The following is a 23,342-nucleotide window of genomic DNA, read 5'->3' as shown; positions in this document are numbered from 1 at the left end:
TGTGTGTGAGAGAGAGAGAGGGAGAGAGAAAGAGATCTTTTTTGGGCTGTGTATTAAGACAATAATCGTCTCACAGAAAGGATTGGAAAATGTTCCTTTCTGTCCTGTTTTTGAACAGCTTGTGAGGGATTGGCATTAATTCTTTAAATATTTCATGGAGTTCACTAATGAAACTGTGTAGTTGGTTTTTTTGTTTGTTTGGTAGGGGTAGCTTCTAAAATTAATACTTAAATCTCATTACTTGTTTTAGTTCTATTGAGATTTTCTATCTGGTCCACTGATAAAATATGGGAAAATAATTGTTAAAGGGTAGATTTTATTAACGCTTTAATGAGATTCAAAGATAACAGTGCAGACTTCCTTCCATCAGTTCCCCTTAGAATGTTCACAAATGGCCCCATGGATTTGGGAGACATTGCCAGGAAAATATCTTGATCACTATCTTGACCTGTACAAATTAAAGTCACTAAGAAATGAAATAGGAATTTTAGTGTATGTAGCAGTCATGGCTTAGCCTAAGAATAATGGTTTTAACTGCAGTAGGCTGGTGGATATTTGGGTGGTGAAGTTAGGAAAGCAAGTAATTGAAATATTGACAGAATTTGTTAAATGGGCTTTTAAAATATTAATGAATATCAAACAAAAATTTTGAATAACTCATGCAGATGAAGATAGTTTTATTTCAGTCATTTCTGGTCTATGAATATAAATAGAAAACTTCAGGCACCATACCACTGGCTGTCCTCATACATAAAAAATAGATTTGGGAGGGGAAACAAAACAGCATTTGTTACAGGTGTGTGTTTAAGGGACTCCATTTGACTTACCCAGAGAACATTTATGGTCTCCTTGCAGATGACTGGTGGGTCCATTACCCAAATTCTACCTGGCAACAGTTTAGTCCAGAGAAATGCACTCTAGTTAAGGATCAATAGTTATGCCCAAATGCATTAAGTGACAGTGGCTGCTGGCAAAGGATCAAAGATCTGAGTAGTTTCTAGGACCTAGAATTTTCAAGTGAGGGCACAGTTTAAAATGTGTTAGAATATGTGTGGGGCTAAGAATATAATTTGACCTCTTATACCCCGGGGTATTCGTGTAATAACATAACCAGAGCAGTCCCTACACTGGATGCTGATTTATCGTTCAAAATGAAGTGAAAGAAATTTGGTTTAGATTGTAGTGTGTTGTGCTGGGCTGAGTGAACATGAGCAGGGCCGACACATGCATTAAGTCCAAACTATTTCTCCCATTAAAATATATTTTAAAAATACAATAGAAAATAAGCATGAGGCTAATGATGTTCAGATACTGGGCCTGTATTCTCCTCAGTGACTAAAGAAAAGAAAAGTTATGAAACAGGAGCTTAAGTCATATATAAAAGGTAATTCTTAGGTTAGTTCTGAGAATTCCTGAGTTCAGGTATCATTCTTTTGCTTTCTTGCATATATTTCTTGCAAATTCCAACCAAGGGAAGTATAATTTTCCCCAACATAGTTTAAGGATTTCTGGGATTTGCTTCACAGTAGTAGCAACAATCTTTGTAGGAAATCTCATGGCAGTTTTGAAATGAGGTTACAGTTTGGAGAAGTCTGGCAAAAATATAAGTGTTGTAACATCAACACTTAACATGTCAAATTTTTAGGTTTCAGGAAAATAGCTCATCTTTCTTTTTATACAGTGTGACCTGTATTTTTCGAGTCATTGATGTTACAGTTCTCCAAATGTAGTAGTGTGATTTTCTAAATTATATTCATGATTATGTCACTAGCTTTTTAAAAAAACAAATAGAGCAAAATGGTTGGAATGAGTAAGCAGCAATAGATATTTCTTATATAGGCTATGCATCTATTTCATATTTTTGAAGTTTAACAGTCTATAGAAATAGGTGTGTGCTCAGTGTCATAATTAATGCTCAGAATTTTTCATCTGTAAGTGGCTGATACTAAAACAAATTATTAATGTGTAGAAACTAAATGCATTTGTTCCAAATGGGAAGTGTTCTTTTTCGCCATCTGGTCAACTTTCAGCTTAGGAATCCCACTTGAGAAAATAGGTTTCTCTCAGCAACCCTCTGTTTACTCCCCACAGTGATTTCTCAATAAAATCTCTTTTACCTGGAGAGGACCTGTCAATCCTTTTCCCTTTGGGTTCTTGGTCAAGAAGTTACAGACAAAAAGGAAATAAAATATCAGCTTTATTAATGAATGGAAAAGTGCAGGATGACAGCACATCTCACTTTTCTTCCTTCACCGCCTCCTGATCCCCCACTCCCTCTTTGCTGGCTTTCTCAGGGAAGCTGCAGGATCAGTCTGAGGTTTGCAGGCAAATGGAGTATGCCATCTTCCCCTGAACTGAAACTCAAGCTTGCCTACACAGAGATCTGTAGATCCATAAATCTCCAGGATTTACACCAGTTAAATAGGTCTGCTCTGTGAAGACAAATTGCAAGAGAGATCTTCTGCCTTTAATTACAGTAAATAAAGAGGAAGTAGGTCATGGCCTTAGACTTTTAAATCTCTAGTTAAATACACCTTCTGTGTGAATGTCTTGAAATGGGGACTCCTAAAGGAGCTGGAAGGGGCTCCCCTGGTGGGAAAGGTAAAGACTCTGCCTGCAGTGCTGGAGACCTGGGTTCAATCCTTGGGTTGGGAATATCCTCTGAAGGAGGACATGGCAACCCACTCTAGTACTCTTGCCTAGAGAATCCCATGGACAGAGGGGCTTGACAGGCTGCAGTCCACAGCGTCGCACAGAGTTGGATGTGACTGAAGTGACTGAGCAGCAGCAAAGGAGCTGGAGACATTGCCTTCCACTAATCTGCAAGTAAGCAGAGGGGGTGAAGTTACCTATTTTGAAAAATGGAGTGAACAGAAATGGAGAAAGTGAGGTTTTCTGATGATGAGTAGGCAACACGGATGTTAGTAAATCTGTTCTTTCTCTTCAAAATCTAAACTACAGGGCACGCCTCTTTTTGTGGAGTTTTAGCAGGCATGGTTGTCCAATTGTAAATGTGCTTATGATTTAAGATGGGAAATCAGTGCAGGAGAAAGGACTTAACGGTGTTCAGCAGAGCAAAGTGTAGCTTCTGACAGTGTGACAGCAAGAGAAGAAAGAACAAAAGTAGAGATGTAATCTAATAATTCGAAAGACATTGCCACCAGCTGCCAATTTGTGGGCTGGCAAAGAGTCCCATAAACTTGAGCCAACCCTGATGGCCTCAGGCTGTCTTGGGAAAGAATTATCAGTAGGTTGAGACCAACAATGCTGATCATTTAGGAAAATTTGAAAAGCAGACCTTGGAGTCCACATAACCGAAATCTTTCATAAGTGAAGAAACTAAGGTCAAGTATTCTATCAAAGAAGCTATATTTAATACATTTTATAAAGATGTTCATACAACATTAATTTTTTAAAAGCAAGATGCTGTGTTTTGTAATGAAGTAAACTGGCTCATTGGAAAACCTGATTATGCAGAAAGACTCACTTGCGGGTGGTTGTGGTGGGGCTGCCTTAGTCTTTCAGGCTGCTATAACAAAAGTACTATAGACTTGGTGACTCATAAATTACAGAGATGCATTTCTCACAGTCTTGGAGCCTAGGAAGTCCAAGATCAAGGTACTGGCATAAAGAGATGTCTTATGAGGGCCTGCTTCCTAGTTCATAAACCATCATCTTCTCTGTGTCCTTACATGGGGAAGTGCACAAGGGAACTCTCTGAGGTCTGTTTTATAAGGGCACTAATTCTATTCACGAGAGCTCCATCCTCATGGTCTAATCACATCCCGAAGGCCCCATCTCCAAATACCATCACACTGGGGGTTAGGTTTCAACATAAGAATTTTGCAGGAGCACAGGCATTCAGTCTATAATAGAGAATGGGAGCATGACTGGAATGTCTTTATTTTCTGTAATCCCTAATAGAACCTCACAGAGCTCTCTGCTCTTCATGGATCCCGTCATTATTGGCTGATGAATGTTGGATGGTATATGGGTTGGGATTTTATAAGCACAGAATTCACGACTTTGAAGGAATTTAGTTACTGGAAGATTTCAGTTCTATTAATGGTATCACTTCCCTTCTTCAGCATGTTTTCATATCTCTCCCCAAGTATTGCTTCTCAGTTGCCACTGCCTTTTCCACCCTGAGCCTTTGGGCTTCCCTCGTGGCTCAGCTGGTAAAGAATTCCATGGACTGTATAGTCCATGGGTCACAAAGGATTGGGCACGACTGAGTGACTTTCACTTCTCCACCCTACACTTTAAGTCATAGTAATCTACCATGGGTAGGGGAGTAAGGCTGTTTCTTTTCTTAGTAAAAAAAATTAGAGTTAAGATGTATTTCCCAGTTAGAAAGCATTACGTGACTCCAAAAAAAAAAGAAAGAAAGAAAGAAAGCATTACGTGACTCCAGAGGGTTGCAATTCACATTCAAGTCTCTAGAACTGGGTAGCGGCCAACCTGCATGAGTGTATGTGACAGCTCTAGATTGTAAAATTTGCCAAGAACTATAAATTTTACCAAGGTGTTTAAAGTAATCACTTTTCTTTCTTCACATTGCTGGAGGAGAAATGGCAATAAAGTTCTCTGCCAAGCAGAAATCAGGATGTCTTAACTTCATGTTCAAATTTTGCAGAACTTTATTCTGTAAAAGACCCTGATATTAGATAAAAATGAAGTTTTCATTTAGAAGATATCACTGTACTCCATTTGATGGATTATTTTTGTTTCTTTGAACTCTTTGTTTTTGAACTACCACTTGAAAGTAGCTTTCCATATGGCTTTGGGTAAAATTAGTTGATATCAATTTAAATTAAATGATTAAATTAAATTAAACTTGAGTAGCTGTCATTTACATTTTAAAGGTATGTTTGTAGGGTGAGTCCATAGATGTTCAAAACAATAGCTTAGATTACTATTTTGATTTAACTTTGAAAATATAAAGTTCTGAATAATATTTATTATTGTTGCTATCATGCTTGTTTTGAAAGCAAAGGCAATCTTGAGTTTATATTTAAAGCTATCGAGTGCCTACAACCTTTAATGGTACAGGCTGGTTGATATTCAAAGATTAGTATTTGGGCTTCCCCGATTGTGCAGTGATGAAGAATCCACCTATTAAGGCAGGAGACATGGATTCCACTCCTGGGTTGAGAAGATCCCCTGGAGTAGAAAATGACAACCCACTCCAAAATTCTTGCCTGGAGAATTTCCATGGAGAGAGGAGCCTGCCTGGCTACAGCCCATGGGACTGCAGAGAGTTGGACACATCTGAGCATACACCAATTAAGTGAAAAAGTTGACTTAAAACTCAACAGTCAAAAAACTAAGATCGTGGCATCTGGTCCCATCACTTCATGGCAAATAGATGGGGAAACAATGGAAACAGTGAGAGACTTTATTTTTTCGGGCTTCAAAATCACTGCAGATGGTGATTGCAGCCATGAAATTTAAAGACACTTGCTCCTTGGAGGGAAAGTTATGACCAACCTTGATGGCATGTTGAAAAGCAGAGATATTACTTTGCCAACAAAGGTCCATCTAATCAAGGCTATGGTTTTTCCAGTGGTCATGTATGGATGTGAGAATTGGTCGATAAAGAAAGCTGAGTGCAGAAGAATTGACGTTTTTGAACTGTGGTTTTGGACAAGACTCTTGAGAGTCCCTTGGACAACAAAGATCCAACCAGTCCCTCCTAAAGGAAATCAGTCCTGAATATTTGATGCTGAAGCTGAAACTCCAATACTTTGGCCACCTGATGCAAAGAACTGACTCATTGGAAAAGATCCTGATGCTGAGAAAGATCAAAGGCAGAAGAACAAGGGGACAACAGAGGATGAGATGGTTGGATGGCATCACCGACTCGATGGACATGAGTTTGAGCAAGCTCTAGGAGTTGGTGATGGACAGGGAAGTCTGGTGTGCCGAAGTCCATGGGGTTGCAAGGAGTCGGACACAACTGAATGACTGAACTGAACTGAACCTTATACAACCTATCATTTGCTTTTCATGGGAGATGGAAACTTTTCAAATCAATAATGAACTTGAAAAATTTGTTACATGTCTTAAAACTGTTTCTCTGTTTCTTGTGGTTATTATCTCCTACCATACATATCTTTTGTGAAACTATGATAATGCATTTAACTGAGATGTTAAATGCATGTATTTTTTAAGATCTTAATGAAGCCTTGAGTATGTTTATCTGGGTAATTTAGTTGCTAAGTCGTGTCTGACTCTTTGCTACCCCATGGACTGTAGCCCACCAGGCTCCTCTCTCTATGGGATTTTCAGGCAAGAATATTGGAGTGGGTTGCATTTATCTTATGATTTAGCAAATGACGATCTGAAGAGAGAAGATACCAATGTGCATTTGACACAGATGTTATCCTGAAAAGCATGCCGCTTCTGAACAGATAACTTTAGTCTTTTTACAGATTGGATCAATCTTTTAGAGGTGGTTATAATTCTGGATTTGTTAATAGAGCACATTCCATGCCACAGTAGAGTAGGCAAAGGGTTTGAGTTATAATTACATAACTCCTAGACCAGTGTTCAAACCCCAGGGTTCTCATAACAAAATATTACAGACTGGGTGACTTAAAAAAGCAGAACTTTATTTTCTCACCATTCTTTAGGATGAAAGTCCAAGGTCAAGGTGTCAGCAGGTCTGGTTTCTCCTGAGGCTTCTCTTGGCTTGCAGACAAGCCACTTTCTTTCAGTGTCTTCCCATGCCTCCCGTGTGCTGGCACGTCTGTTGTATCTTTCTGTATGTCCAGCTTTTGTCTTCTTCTAAGGACAATGGTCATGTTGGATTAGAGCCTGCTCAATTCCATTTTAAGGTAATTACCTCTTTAAAGCCCCTGTCTCCAAGTAGTCACATTCTGAAATACTGAAGGTTAGGGATTCAACATATAAATTTTGAGGGAGTCATAATAGTGACTAGGTGTTTTCACGATCTGTTCAGTCATTTATATATTTTCATTTAGCACTCACTTATAAAGTACCTGGGCTTCTCAGGTGGCTCAATGGTAAAGATCTGCCTGCCAATACAGAAGACGCAGGAGATACGGGTTCTATCCCTGAGTTGGGAAGATGCCCTGGAGCAGGAAATGGCAACCCACGCCAGCATTAATGCCAGGATAATTCCATGGACAGACAGAGGAGCCTGGCTGGCTACGGTCAGTGGGGTCACAAAGGGTTGGGTACGACTGAGCGACTGAGCACACACGTTGTAAAGTACCTACTCTGGGGCAGACACTTGTGTTAGGCACAGGGCATCTGACTGTCACACTTGCCCCTGCCCTCAATTAACTTGTAATGTAGTTACAGTGGATTGCAAACTTGACTACATAACAGAATGGCAGAGTGACCAGAAGGACTTTAAAATATTCAGACTCCTGAATACGTCAGGATCTCTCAGAGAGGGCTGTGAATTATGTAGTTATTAAAAAAAATTCTCTGGGAGATAATGGGAGTTTGGCTTCCACTGATCAAATGGAAAATAATAACTGAAAATCTAAAAGGTGCTTTGTAGGTGACTGAGTCCTTTTGTGGTCATTGTGCCTTGTGGTCCTAATGATAAAAATTAAGCTTCAGAGAATCTCAAGTGTTTTGCCTGAGATTACACATCTAGTTTGAGTAGGAAGTTCGGTTGAACCTTGCTTCTGTGTTTCCCTAACATAAATAAATACTTGATTATTTCATGAGATAGTCTTCAACTGTCGACTTGGGTTCATTAGAGCTTTATATGCAGCTGCCAATCATAGTAGTATTTCAAAGCCATCAGCAAACTATTTCTTACATTTTACTGGACTTAAGGAAGTGTTATTGGGAGAAAACCAAATCAAGACCCATATATAAGTGTGCATATAAATATATATATATGTACATATATATATATTTGATAATTTACTTTTCAGATATACTTTAAAGATGTTGCACAGATCTTTAGCTGCTCATTCTGCCTCTACTGAGGCCACATTTCCACTTCATACCTCTCAGCCTTTTAAATAGGAATTTTGTCATTCCCGTTTCATTTTTCGGGTCTGATTAGGACAAGACCAAATTAAATTTTGCTCAGTATTGACTCTATGACTTGATTATATTCAGAGTCTCAGGGGACTAAAATTAAATCTGTAGAAGAAGATAATCTTGCAGTTAATAAAAAGCCTCTTAGGTGGTCTTTGCCTTTGATATATTACTAGATCCATTTTCAGATAAAGCTTCTCAGAAGGCTTTTGGGCAAAAAAAAAAAAAAAAAAAAATCAAAGTAATGTTGTTGGTTGAAGCCTTGTTATGGTTTCCTCATTTCTCAAGACCCTGTTTCCAGTACTTGAAAAGCCAGATTGATTTTTTTAAAATAAATGTCATGGGGAATTTCATAACCAAGAAAAAAACCTTGGTTTGGATCTCAAAGCATCAAGCCTTCTTGGTAGGAAAAACCAAGGTAATACCAATGTAAAGGTGAGAGGATATAGTCTGTTACTTTGTTTTTGCTTTAACTAAAAATGTGTGGCTACTTCCTTTTTTCTCCTTGAAGTATATCTGAAAATATAATCTTCATTAATATAGTGAATGATTTCCAGATATACACATGGTTTCCTTCTTATTAAAGGTGGGCAGCAAAGTTGTGCTGGTAACTTTCTCCCCCACTTTCAATTAAGGTTAAAAGATTCTATTAGTTGAAAATTAGAACTACAGTTTTTTGGCAACACTATTTTATTTCTGTTCCATTCACATCTTGAGTTTTGGTAGATGGCAGATTTATTCAGACAATAAATTGATAAACTAAGAGATTGGTAAAATTGTATATATTCATTACTGAACCTGTGAGAAAACATAAATAAGTCTCCCACTGACTTCTATTGACTTCAAATGTAAATCTTTTAAGTAAAGTTCATAGGATCAGATTAATGACAAAGTTTGGCCAAATACCAATATAACTTGAATCAGTGAACTTCCTGAGTTATGACTTAAATGGACTTTCCGTCAATAAAGCCTCCCTGCCATTTAATCTAAGCTTTCTAAGAGAGAGAAGTTTCCAGAGGAGTGGGTAAGCCAAAGGTCTATGAAGTTTTAAGTTTCCATTGAAAATGTCTTGAAGTGATAACTTAATTATACTGTTGGTTTGCAGTACAGAGTTCAAGCTCCCAAATCAGAGATCCTGTCAATTAAGATCAGCACTGTCAGTAGTCAGTGGCAGGGAGTCTCATTCAGAGTGCAGCATCTCAATTCCTTTCTCCTGTTTCTTTATCTTTTTCTTTCACTTTTGGTGCTTGGTGCTAGTAAGTTACATAATATTACTCAGGCAAAAATGACAGGAAACTGATTAAAATGACTGAACTGTAGTCTTGATGTTTGGGCGCCTGGACCCAAATAAGGATATGGATCAAATAGTTCTTTGAGGGTGAATATATTAGTTAAGATTGGATTTTGCTATAAGAAACAGAGAAACCAAAAAATAAATGGAAAGCTTTATTTTTCTGGTTTGCCAAGAAGTCTTGAGGTAGAATGCTTCCCAGGCGGCTTAGTGGTAAAGAATCCGCCTGCCACTGCTGGAGACACAACAGACTTGGGGTCAGTCCCGGGGTCACGATGATCCCCTGGAGGAGGAAATGGCAACCAAGTCCAGTATTCTCGCCTGGAGAATACCATGGACATAGGAGCTTGGTGGCCTACTGTCCATGGGGCGGTGGGTGGGTGGGGAGAATTGCAAAAAGATTGGATATAACTGAGCCACTGAGTTTATCATTTTGTCTCACAATAAACCTTCAAGATGGATATTATTTACTGATGAAGATATGAGGTTGAAAGAAATTGTGTTTAGCTAGACATTAATCAGGATTTGAATTCAAGACCCAGTGACTCAGAGCAAGGTCAGAAAACTTGCTCTGTAAAGGGCTGGATAGTAAAGATTTTAGATTGCAAAAGTTGTAATGCTCACAGGTGATAAAATAACATTTTTGTTCTCGTATTTTTCAGCCACTTAAGAATGTATAAGCCATTATTCGCTTGTGGACTGTACAAAAATATGGGCAGGGATGTCAACTTTGGTCCATGGGTCATAGCTTGCTGATCACTGCTCTAAATCCTCTGTATTTGACTTTGCTGCTATACCTAGCAGCTGTAGATATATCCAACTGGCATTTCCTAGATACTGCACTGTCTCTACCCTCAAAAAGTATGAGGAAGAAATATTCAACCACTGTTCTTGGTGATCTGAAATCAGACCATTAGAGCATTTTTTTCTAAACTTTGAAGCCAAACTCCACTTTCTTTAACTACATAGTGCTATACGGTAGGTGTTTATTTTTTGTTTATGCTCCCTAATGACAACATTTTCTCCTTTTTCTTCCTTTTTACTATGCTGTGCTGTGCTGTCGCTTCAGTTATGTCTGACTCTTTGTGACCCTGTGGATTAGAGCCTGCCAGGCTCCTCTGTCCAGGGGATTCTCCAGGCAAAAATACTGGAGTGCGTTGCCATGCCCTCCTTCAGGGATCTTACCTACTCAGGGAATCGACCTGCACCTCTTTAGGCTCCTGCATTGGCAGGCAGTTTCTTTATCAGTAGCACCATCTGGGAAGCCTGTTTTTTACTGTCAGTTCAGTTCAGTTCAGTTGCTCAATTGTATCCGACTCTTTGCGACCCCATGGACTGCAGCATGCCAGGCTTCCCTGTCCATCACCAACTCCCAGAGCTTACTCAAACCTCTATGTCCATTGAGTCGGTGATGCCATCCAACCATCTCATCCTCTGTTGTCCCATTCAGTCTTTCCCAGCCTTCAATCTTTCCCAGCATCACGGTCTTTTCCAATGAGTCAGTTCTTCGCATCAGATGGCCAAAGTATCGGAGCTTCAGCTTCAGCATCAGTCCTTCAGTGAATATTCAGGACTGATTTCCTTTAGGATGGACTGGTTGCATCTCCTTGCAGTCCAAGGGACTCTCAAGAGTCTTGTCCAACACCACAATTAAACAGCATCAATTCTTCAGCCCTCAGCTTTCTTTATACTCTTATTTCTTTGGGATTTTACATTGTCTTCTGTAAATGTTACCTACCTTGAAGTCTTATTGCAAGAAGAAATGGTAAACTATGTAAAAAGCACTTAACCCAGTGACTTGAAGCTTCTTAACCTTGTCATTCTATAATGGTGCTCTGCTTCTCTTCTGCTGCTCGGCGATGTTTAACCTATTAATCCTTCTCCCGTCTGCTTCCTTGCTAAGCACCCTCTCAAGTTAGGATCACCTGCAGTCTTAACGAGCCCTCTCGTTTTCTGTCATCAGTCAGTAGATGTAGAATATGAACTCGTCAGGGTTAGATATAAAGCCTTGCCAACATAAACACAAATTATCTTTTGTAGGAAACCTGCATTAATTGGTTGGGGCTCCATCTTTGGGAAATCATGCTGGCACTGACTTTCTTCTCTTGAGTGACTGTGAGTTTATTTTCCTTTGTCCTTCTTACCCCTGACGTTTGGATTTGAGACTAGCTTTGTGTGTGGGGGGAAAGGATTGTTGCTGTGCTTAGTTGTTCTTTGTTTTCTTGTTCCATTGCCTCTAAATCCGCTGTTGAAAGAGTGCATGAGAGAACATGGCTTCATCATAGGCACCACAAAATACAAATCCCTCGATTTATATAACCAGCCCTAATCCAATCTGTGCATTGATAGTCGTTATGGTAACATTTGAGCCAGAGGCTTGTGCAGACAAGACGAAGAAGGGAGATTTTCTGGGAAGAGGGAGTTGGAAGACAGGACTGAATCTAATGTTAATTGCCCTGAACTTTGAACTCCCAACTGTTTGGTGACGGTTCTGAAGCTCTCTTTATACTTAGCACACAGCATGGCATATCAGTGAAAAAGTGTGTTGGAACTTGAAAGGTACTTCTTGACAATAGAGACTGTAAAGACAGAAAAATTGAAAGAAGCATGTTTCAAAATGGTTAAAATGTGAAAGAAATCTCACATAGCAGTTGCTGTGTTGTAACTGTTATAGAAAACCAAAGACTTTTCTATTATCTATTTATATACCGTGTATTTAGGTTTGTAGCACCAGTACCGTATGATTTATGAAATGACATCAAATGAAAATAGCTCAGAATTATAAAAGCTCTAAGTGAGTTATCCTCTCTTACTTATTTGGGTGACCAGCTCGCACATTTCATGACTCAGGGCACACCATTGCCAGTCAGATGTCTCTTTTAAAACATGATTGCATCTATCTGTGCAGCAGTAGCTCCAGATGGGATTAGGAAATTTAGTCAGTTTGATTTATTGTCACTTACCTTCCACACGCCACAAATGCCAGAGAGGAAGAGTCCTAACACCTGACGTTTGCTAAGGTGTAAAAGCTGCGTAATATGAGAGCCCCTGAACGTCCATGGGAGCCTCAGGCTGGGAGTCTGGAAATGGACAACTGGGAGGATGGGCGTGATGACACTTGGGCAGGAGACCTCAGCGAAGGCTTCCCGGATCTCAGCTGCTTGGTCTGCAGCAGTCAGTTTTATCTAAAGAATGTGACCTATTTAAGACGCCAGTCTTTCAGATGCTCCTGTCTAAAATCTTCCACAGTTATTTCTCCTGATACAACAAGTGCAGTAGTTGTGTGTTTTGCCAAATAATTAAATATCAGCCTGGACCCCAGGGAATCATCTACTTCAGGGTGCCCTGTTCTGTCATTTTCCTCATGAAACTACTCAGTGGAATGAAAGTAAGTGCCTTTATAAAGAATCCTAAATAGAGGTGCAGATGTAGAGAACAGACGTGCAGACACAGTGCGGGAAGGGGAGGGTGGGATGAACTGGGAGATTAGGATTGACATATATACACTGCGCTGTGCTTAGTCACTCGGTCGTGTCCAACTCTCTGTGACCCCATGGACTATAGCCCGCCAGGCTCCTCTGTCCATGGGATTCTCCAGGCAAGAATACTGGGGTGGGTGGCCATGTCCTCCTCCAGGGCATCTTCCCGACCCAGAGATTGAACCCAGGTCTCCCTCATTGCAGGTGGATTCTTTACCATCTGAGCCATTAGGGAAGCCCAAGAATACTGCAGTGGGTAGCCTATCCCTTTGCCAGGGGATCTTCCCATCTCAGGAATCAAACCAGGGGTCTCTGGCATTGTAGGTGGATTCTTTACCAGCTGAGCTACCAGGGACGCTAACATATATATACTACCACATGTAAAATAGCCAGCCAGTGGGCAGCTTCTTGGTTCAGTACACAGCCCAGCTTGGTGCTCGGTGATGACCTAGAGGGTGAGATGGGGGTGGGGTGGGAGGGAGGTCCAAGAGTGAGGGGATATATGTATACATGTAGCTGATTCACTTTGTTGTATAGCAGAATAACATAACATTGTAAAGCAATTATGCTCCAATAAAAAGAACTACATCATTCTAATTAGGTTATGTAAAATTGCATGCATACTTCCGGAAAAATGGTAAACATCGTTGTCACATCACTGAGACATATTTGTATGCTAGAAACCCTTCATGACCCCCTATCCCATGACATGCTAGTATATCTCCCTCAAAGTATCTATTATTCCAAATCACAGTTCCTTTAAATGTATCTCTAAATAATATGGTTTAGTCTTAACTTTTTGTGAATGCTAAATGAAATCATAGAGTATTTATTTAGATTTTGCCTCAACGTAACATATTGTAATTCATGCATGTTGGTTGTAGATGGCTTTCCCGCTCTCCCTTTGCCCCACCCTTGCCCCAGTTTTTTGGGATAAATTGAGTTTTCAAATTTATTCTTCTTATTATATATTTCTCCTTTAATTTTTACAAGTTGTATGGTCTACGCTGTTTTTCTAGTGCCTATCTTAGTACATATAACAAGCATAGTTTGCTTGAGGCCTCTAAATTTTTATGCCATATCATAACTTTCTTTACAACTAATCGAATACTTTAGAATTCTTTACCTTGAACACTCTAGTTTATTTTTGGCTTGATATTTTAATTCTAGCCTGTTTATGTTCTACTCCACACCAACATACAATGAACAATTTTTGCAACTAATGTAGACAATCACTGTTTAAATTTACCCAAATATTTATTGTGTTTACCGTTCTTTTTTACATCTCAAATCTCACATCTGGGATAATTTTCCTTTGTCTTGAAGGATTTAGATAAAAGTTTCTTTCAGTGAGGGTCTTTCGGTACTACTGTAGTTGTTCAGTCACTGAGTCGTATCCAACTCTTTGCAACCCAGTGGACTGGAGCACCCCAGGCCTCTCTGTCCCTCACCATCTCCCAGTGTTTACCCAAGTTCATGTCCATGCATTGGTAATGCTGTCCAGCTATCTCATCCTCTGATGCTCTGTTCTGCTGTCCTGAATCTTGCCCAGCATCAGGGACTTTTCCAATGAGTCATCTGTTGGCATCAGATGACCAAAATACTGGAGCCTCAGCTTCATCATCAGTCCTTGCAACCAGTATTCAGGGTTGGTTTCCCTTAAGATTGCCTGGTTTGATCTCCTTGCTTTCCAAGGGACCTTCAGGAGTCTTCTCCAGCACTATAGTTCGAAGGCATCAATTCTTTGGCGTTCTGTCTTCTTTACGGTCCGGCTCTCACAACCGGATGTGACCACTGAGAACACCACAGCCTTGACTATACCGACCTTTGTCGGCAGAGTAATGTCTCTGCTTTTCAACACACTGTCTAGGTTTGTCATAGCTTTCCTGCCAAGGAGCAGTCGTCTTCTGGTTTCATGGCTGCAGTCACCATCCTCAGTGATTTTGGAGCCCAAGAAGAGGAAATCTGTCACTACTTCCACCTTTTCCCCTTCTAATTTGCCATGCAATTAATGGGGCTGGATGCCATGATCTTAGTTTTTTTTTAATATTTAATCTTAAGCCAACTCTTTCACTGTCCTCCTTCACCCTCATTAAGAGGCTTTTTAGTTCCTCTTTGCTTTCTGCCGTTAGAGTGGTATCATCTGCATATCTGAAACTCTCGTTTATTACTTGTTTGAATATGACTTGAAATCAGTGATACTGGAAATTTTAGAACTGTGTTAACCATTATTTACTCTCAGTAAACCAAGGGATACATTCTTTTCTGACTCCTACTGTTGTTCAAAAGCCAGCAAATATTTTAATAGTCATTCTTTTGAAGATTGTCTGTTTTTATTCTCACTGATGTTATGATCTTCCCATTCATTTGGGTAATTTTTATTTTATTGTATTTCTTTTTATTTTTCTGCTTAGGATTCATTGAGCTTCATGGATATGAGCATTGAATCTTTAACCATTGTCTTGGAAATGTATTCAGCTGTATCTTTTTGCTCCCTTTTTTCTTTATTGGCTACTTTTTTGACCTACAATTTTACATTAGACTTGCTTCTACTGTCTCCATGTCACATTTTCTCTTTTTCATATTTTCCTTCTCTTTAACCTTCTGCATTATATTCTGAACACTATCTCAGATGTTTATTGTGGTTCACTAATTTTCTCTTAAACTAATGCATTTAGTTGATCTTGCTAATATGTTTTTGATTCCATTATTATATTTTTCATTTCTCTAAATACTATTTTTTTTTCAGATCTGCTTGATTCTTGGTCATATTATCAAATATCTTTATTAGGATTTTAATTTCTTTAAATATATTAAATAGGTATATTTATAATTCCAGAATCCATTGTCTGTTTTGATTTGAGTATTATTCATTTTTCTGTATATCTATCTGTCTAATCTACTTTCTCTCTCCTTCTCCCCCTCCCTCTTTCCTTCTCTCATCTATCCATCTATGTATTACAATCTGCTGGTTCTTGTTTTGGCACAGGTTGTGAATTTTGACTGTGAGCTATTCACTTCTTTTGGAATTTTTACCTGTAGGGACTCTTTGAGGTCTGGTTTGAAACTGAGCTCTTCCAGAGAGACTTTATAGTCATCTGGCAGGGCCACCACCCAGGACACCTTGACCTTATCCACATGAGGATCTTGGGATAGTGTGAATTCCAACTCCAAACCTGGTTTGAAACTCATCTGTGGCTAGAGATGCTCAGGAGAAATGTTAACATTTCTCTTCACCCACATCCAGCATCTAGACAGTCGTGGATCTTTCCAAACAGAAGGGTTTATTTCCCCTGTGCTTAATCTTTTGTGCAAAGCTTTCTTACGAGTTTCGCTGCATTGTGAGAACCTCAGGCTTTACCAGTTTTGTACTTCTGTGCAGTAATCACATGGAAGCTCAAAGCCTTTTGGCTTCAGGCAAAAAATGTCCAGGTAAAAATCACCTTTGGTATTTCCTCACATTCCAGAGCTCTTGCTTCCTCTTTTGTATTTTTGCATCAGTGCAGTGATGTGTTCAGAATAACATGTATTACACAGACATGCACACTGGCACACACACTTACATATAATTTTTATTCCTCAGTAAGGAGCATGGGGTCGCTGAGGGTCGGACACGACTGCACGACTTCACTTTCACTTTTCCCTTTCATGCATTGGAGAAGGAAATGGCAACCCACTCCAGTGTTCTTGCCTGGAGAATCCCAGGGACGGGGGAGCCTGGTGGGCTGCCGTCTATGGGGTCACGCAGAGTCAGACACGACTGAAGCGACTTAGCAGCAGCAGCAGCAGCAGCAAGGAGCATCAGGCAGGGTGTATGAAAGTAAAAGTGTTAGTCTCTCAGTTCTGTCCGACTCACTGCAAACTCATGTAGCCTGCTAGGCTTCTGAGTCCATGGGATTCTCCAGCCAAGATATTGGAGTGGGTTGACATTCTCTTCTGCAGGAGATTTTCCTGAACCAGGGATAGAACCGGGGTCTCTTGCATCATGGGTAGATTCTCTACCATCTGAGGCACTGAAGGTATATAATCCACTGTAAGAATGGAACTAGATATTTTGGGTGTTAAGAACTGCAAATGCATAAAGATTGATTTTAACACCTAATTTTACTGTAGGATTTTGAAGGGAATGTTTTACATAGCTGAGGTTTTATTGTATAATCTACATTTTTTTCTTGAAACCAAATGAAGACAAATTTAGTGAATGAAACATTGGTATTCAGGTGGACATAATTTATTAAAAGTGAATGTATAAAATATTGATATATTAAACATAACTATATAGTTATAAATATAGTTAAACATATTATATTAAACATAATATAACTATATTAACCATAACTATAAAATCTTTTATTAGAATAATGTGATCATGTAATTTTTTTGCAGTGTTTCATGTGTATATACAAAGATATACTTGGCCAGTAAGCCTTTCCAAATTTTTAAAAACTTCTGCTAAAAATCAAAGAACTGTGAGAATTATGCGTTTTCATTTGTTTAACTTTAGGAATGATTTGTTTATGGTGTCCATAAAAAGGCATTATTTCTTCAGTAATAAAAATAGCTAACTTTTATTGAACACCTCTATGCACTAGAGACCGTTCTAAATTTTTAAAATTTATTTACTCAGTCCTCGTCATGACTCTTTGAGGAAGGTACTCTTTAATACTTATTTTATATATGAAAAAACTGAGGTCAGAGAGTCTGAGTAGCTCACCCATATTTACACGGTTAGTTGTAGCCGTGCCAGATTTAGAACCCAGACAGTACGGCTTCAGAATCCAATTTTCTTAGATAACAGTGCATTTACTAATACTAATACATTTACAATACATTCTCTAAGTGACTTGGAAAATTGAGGATATTTATGTAACAATTTATTTCTTCTTTTGAAAATTATTTCTTGAATGCTTACTATGTCCCAAGATTTCCCAAAGCACATGGGATGTTCCTGCTTTGATGAAGCTCGTAGTTTAGTAAATGGATACCCATGCAATCAAGTAACTAGATACCTCAAAATTCACGTACATATTAATGGTGTTTAGAGGAAGGATCCACTCAGTCTGCCTGTGAGAATCAAGGAACTTTTAAGAAGAGTCTTGATATGTAAGAGGCATTTACCAAGTGAATACATTGGAGACGGTGGTGACAATAGTTTATAAAGGCATAGCGTTATATGCAGAGCAGTATAATATAGAAGTCTAAGCTCGCTATTACTAGAGAGTATACAGTGTGTTAGTGTGGATGATGAGGGTGTAGTGAAAAAGGAAAAAATTGTTAAGCAGAGGTCACTGAAGTTATTTTTTTAATCATCCACATAATCGAAACTAAATGATTTTCTGATTTCTTAAAAGTTACATGGGCAATAGAACAAAGCCTATGCAGAAATACATATTTAGCAGAAGTGAGCTCTAGTAGACTCTGAATGGAGGATCAGTGCATTGGTTTATATTTGCGGTCGTTGCAGTCAAGTGCCTTCAGGGGTCAGGCAGGTAACAAGCAATTGCTTATAGTAAGATATGAGGGTGCTGTGATCAATTGAGTCCTTGCCCAACCAAACAATAGTTAAATTTAGTGTTTCAATAGCACTGTATCTGCTTATTGAATAAAATAGAAATTGTTGCTGAATTATGTCAATAATCTTCAATTAGTGTTTCAATAGCACTGTATCTGCTTATTGAATAAAATAGAAATTGTTGCTGAATTATGTCAATAATCTTCAATTGTATCTCTTAAGACGTTCATGACTTCAGTAAGAAACTGTTGAGTTTTTTCCTGTCCAAATTTAATAAATATATGCATGTATTTTGATTTATCTTTCTTTAAAAATATTATTAGGTAATTATTATTAGTAGTAATTATACTTGACTTTTTGTTTCTTAGCAGATGATTAAAATGCCTTCCAATATTTTAAATTTTTGGACACAGGTCAAAACATAAAACAAATATTGGCTGTTTAATTCACAAATATGGAGCACCAGTGAAGATTAAGGGCTTCCCTGATGGCTCGGCGGGTAAAGATTATGCCTGTAATGCAGGAGACACAGGGAATGCAGGTTCAATCCCTGGGTTGGGAAGATCCTCTGGAGGAGGAAATAGCAACCCACTCCAGCATTTTTGCCTGGGAAATCTCAGGGACAGAGGAGCTTGGTGGGTTACAGTCCAAAGGGTCTCAAACAGTCCAAAGGGTCACAAAGAGTGAGACACAACTGAGGGACTAAGCATATATGCATAATGCAGGTTAAAGGTGACTAATAGGAGATTTGAGCTAGAATACCTGTGGAAAGACATGCCACAACTATTGACTGTTTTTTTTTTCATTTGTATGGATTAGAAGGATGATAAGGAAAACTTCCACAGTGTAGGTTCTGTTCACAATTACAATGATATACGTATCTGGGCTTTCACCATATTACAGAATAATTTTTGGAGGAGAGGCAAATACATGATCTTCAGATGACTAAAGTGAAAGTCGCTCAGTTGTGTCTGATTCTTTGTGACCCCATGGGCTATACAGTTCATGGAATTCTCTAGGCCAGAATACTGGAGTGGGTAGCCTTTCCCTTCTCCAGGGGATCTTCCCAACCCAAGGATTGAACCCAGATCTCCTGCACTGCAGGCAGATTCTTTACCAGCTGAGCCACATATCCCCTCCCTCTTGATGACTAAAAGGTAATCAGAAATAGTATATAGTCTTGATCTGTGAATGAAAATATGTAGACACAGGATGTGCTTATTTTTACACATTAATAATATAAGAAGTACAATAAGTGGGAAAACTATAAAATAAAATGCATACTTCACACACACAAACAGACACACACGAGTTCCTCCAGCTTTTCCACATCATTACCTTTTTTAATGACTAGATAAAGGTTTCCTTAAATTGCATCCTCGATCTATTGAATTATCCAAAATTGGTCATTCTTAACTTGTACTTCTCATTTTAATATTCTGGTAGACAGTGATAAGATGGTATCAATTTTCAATTTCTACCAAGAATCTTTTTTTTTTTTTCCCAATTTAATCAGTTATCAAAAAGCTTTTCACATTCATTGACATTGTGAAATGCCATGAGACATAAGAAGTGGTATAAGAAATAAACCACTTTAAAAAATGTTTGCATTGGCAGATGGGAAATCCTAAAACTGTTGAGGTGAAATTGAGGCAAAAAACTGAATTGGCAATGCTGAAATAGTCTTTCTTCCCTAGACAGATATTAAGGAGAATTAAGACAAAAAAGGATTTCATTATTCTTTGAAGAATTTGACCAAAGTTAGAGGAGAAGTATAAAAATACAGCAGGGGAAGGAGAGGGTAGGACCAACTGAGAGAGTAGCCCTGTAACATATGTATTACCGTGTGTAAACAGACAGCCAGTGGGAAGTTGTGTAGCACAGGGATCTCAGCCCATGCTCTGTGACAGCCTGGGCTGGGAGTCGGGAGAGAGGCTAAAGAGGGAGAGGACATATGTATCCTTATGGCTGATTCATGTTGTTGTATGGCAAAAACCAACACAACATTGCAAAGCAATTATCCTCCAATCAAAAATAAATTTTAAAAATATTAAAAAAACCTACAATAGTGTTTGCCATTAAGCTTCTGTTATGTTCTTGGTAAAAAACAAATAATGCAATTTTACTTTACCTATAAAATATAGCATAAAACATTTAAGAAATATTTTAATATGCTAAGTGGAAATACTGAAATCATAGTCACTAAGTTAATCTTTTGATTCAAATGACTATTTTTAACCTTAGGAAGATATATCCAGAAGGAAAAAATGGCTAAAACACTTGTTATAAATTACCCATACAACTGAGACTAGGAAGACCTCCTGACCTATAAGAATGTATAGTTTAAAAGCAAGACAAGGAGGAAGAATATCGCCTGAGAGCTCATTTTAAATGAATAATTGGTACAGATTGTATGTCAGTCATGGAAGAGCTATAAAGTTTTATCCGTATGGATAGAGGTTATCCTAATTACTTTTTTACTAGCCATGTAAAAGATTGAATTGGGACTTTGTTAAACTTAGGTATAACAATGAGTCATAGATTTGCATCTTTTTACGGATGTTTGAGGATAACAGCCATGTCTTTCAATAACTGGTATTCCAGAATATTTAGTGCCCTGCAGATATTATGCAGTGTGCTCAGTCGCTCAGTTGTGTCTGACTCTTTGCGATCCCATGGATTATAGCCCGCCAGACTCCTCTGTCCATGGAATTCTCCAGGCAAGACTACTGGAGTGGGTTGCCAAGCCCTCCTCCAGGGGATCTTCCCAACTCAGGGATCGAACCCAGGTCTCCTGCATTGCAGACAGATTCTTTACCATCTGAGCCACCAGGGAATATTAAGATGTGCTAATTAAAATGCAGATGATAGTGAATAATTTTAAAAATAAATAATAGACTCATAAGACAATATATTTGGTGAATCTATCTTTGTACAATAAAGCTAATATTGTTTTCTTTGTTTCAGTGACAAGTAAAACTATAATAATTATTAATGCAATGTCAGTCATACAAAAACAGGTATTCACCATAATTGCAATGTTTTCTTAGGCAATTATTACTTCCATGCAATAATTCTTTCTTTACCTTTTGTGTCGGTTTTATTATCAGATGAAAAGTATGTCTACATGCATATTGGAAAAAATATTGCTGACACTTAAATTAGTTTTATATGTTTAATTAAAACTCCCATCAAAACATATCGTGCATAATAGGAGTTTTCAAGCTGACTTAACATGAAATTTTATGGAAGGGTACTCCTTGGAAGGAAAGTTATGACCAACCTAGATAGCATATTCAAAAGCAGAGACATTACTTTGCCAACAAAGGTCCGTCTAGTCAAGGCTATGGTTTTTTCTGTGGTCATGTATGGATGTGAGAGTTGGACTGTGAAGAAGGCTGAGCACCAAAGAATTGATGCTTTTGAACTGTGGTGTTGGAGAAGACTCTTGAGAGTCCCTTGGACTGCAAGGAGATCCAACCAGTCCATTCTGAAGGAGATCAGCCCTGGGATTTCTTTGGAGGGAATGATGCTAAAGCTGAAACTCCAGTACTTTGGCCACCTGATGCGAAGAGTTGACTCACTGGAAAAGACTCTGATGCTGGGAGGGATTGGGGGCTGGAGGAGAAGGGGACGACAGAGGACGAGATGGCTGGATGGCATCACTGACTCAATGGACGTGAGTCTGAGTGAACTCCGGGAGTTGGTGATGGGCAGGGAGGCCTGGCGTGCTGCGATTCATGGGTTTGCAAAGAGTCGGACATGACTGAGCGACTGATCTGATCTGATCTCATCTGAACATGAATCTGCCACGGGTATACCCGTGTTCCCCATCCTGAACCTTTGTTGAGCTTTAAGCCAACTTTTTCACTCTCCACTTGCACTTTCATCAAGAGGCTTTTTAGTTCCTCTTCACTTTCTGCCATAAGGGTGGTGTCATCTGCATATCTGAGGTTATTGAGATTTCTCCCGGCAATCTTGATTCCAGCTTGTGTTTCTTCCAGTCCAGCGTTTCTCATGATGTACTCTGCATATAAGTTAAATAAACAGGGTGACAATATACAGCCTTGACGTACTCCTTTTCCTATTTGGAACCAGTCTGTTGTTCCATGTCCACTTCTAACTGTTGCTTCCTGACCTGCATACAAATTTCTCAAGAGGCAGATCAGGTGTTCTGGGATTCCCATCTCTTTCAGAATTTTCCACAGTTTATTGTGATCCACACAGTCAAAGGCTTTGGCATAGTCAAAAAAGCAGAAATAGATGTTTTTCTGGAACTCTCTTGCTTTTTCCATGATCCAGCGGATGTTGGCAATTTGATCTCTGGTTCCTCTGCCTTTTCTAAAACCAGCTTGAACATCAGGAAGTTCCCGGTTCACATATTGCTGAAGCCTGGCTTGGAGAATTTTGAGCATTACTTTACTAGCGTGTGAGATGAGTTCAATTGTGCGGTAGTTTGAGCATTCTTTGGCATTGCCTTTGTTTGGGATTGGAATGAAAACTGACCTTTTCCAGTCCTGTGGCCACTGCTGAGTTTTCCAAATTTGCTGGCATGTTGAGTGCAGCACTTTCACAGCCTCATCTTTCAGGATTTGGAATAGCTCAACTGGAATTCTATCACCTCCACTAGCTTTGTTCGTAGTGATGCTTTCTAAGGCCCACTTGACTTCACATTCCAGGATGTCTGGCTCTAGGTCAGTGATCACACCATCGTGATTATCTGGGTCGTGAAGATCTTTTTTGTACAGTTCTTCTGTGTATTCTTGCCATCTCTTCTTAATATCTTCTGCTTCTGTTAGGTCCATACCATTTCTGTCCTTTATAGAGCTCATCTTTGCATGAAATGTTCCTTTGATGTATGGCAAAACCAATACAATATTGTAAAGTAATTAGCCTCCAATTAAAGTAAATTTATATTAAAAAATGAAAAAAAAAAAAAAAGATAAGTCCCTGACGAGTCAATCTACATAAGGAGTAGGTTGCTAGAACCTCATCCAGATGAGTTCCCAAACCTCAGGTCTATCTCTGCAAT

At 38.9% G+C, this 23,342-nt stretch overlaps 1 protein-coding gene across 7 annotated transcripts in view; it reads left to right on the top strand.

Moving 5' to 3' along the window:
- Positions 1 to 23,342, top strand: part of KCNC2 (potassium voltage-gated channel subfamily C member 2) — a 238,140-nt gene that overhangs the window by 55,310 nt on the left and 159,488 nt on the right. The window lies entirely within an intron of this gene.

The sequence above is a fragment of the Bos taurus genome, chromosome 5 (assembly GCF_002263795.3).
Source record: "Bos taurus isolate L1 Dominette 01449 registration number 42190680 breed Hereford chromosome 5, ARS-UCD2.0, whole genome shotgun sequence".
Taxonomy (NCBI): Eukaryota; Metazoa; Chordata; class Mammalia; order Artiodactyla; family Bovidae; genus Bos; species Bos taurus.
The sequence above is the reverse complement of the archived record's forward strand: the minus strand, read 5'-3'. Positions and strand labels throughout refer to the sequence as shown.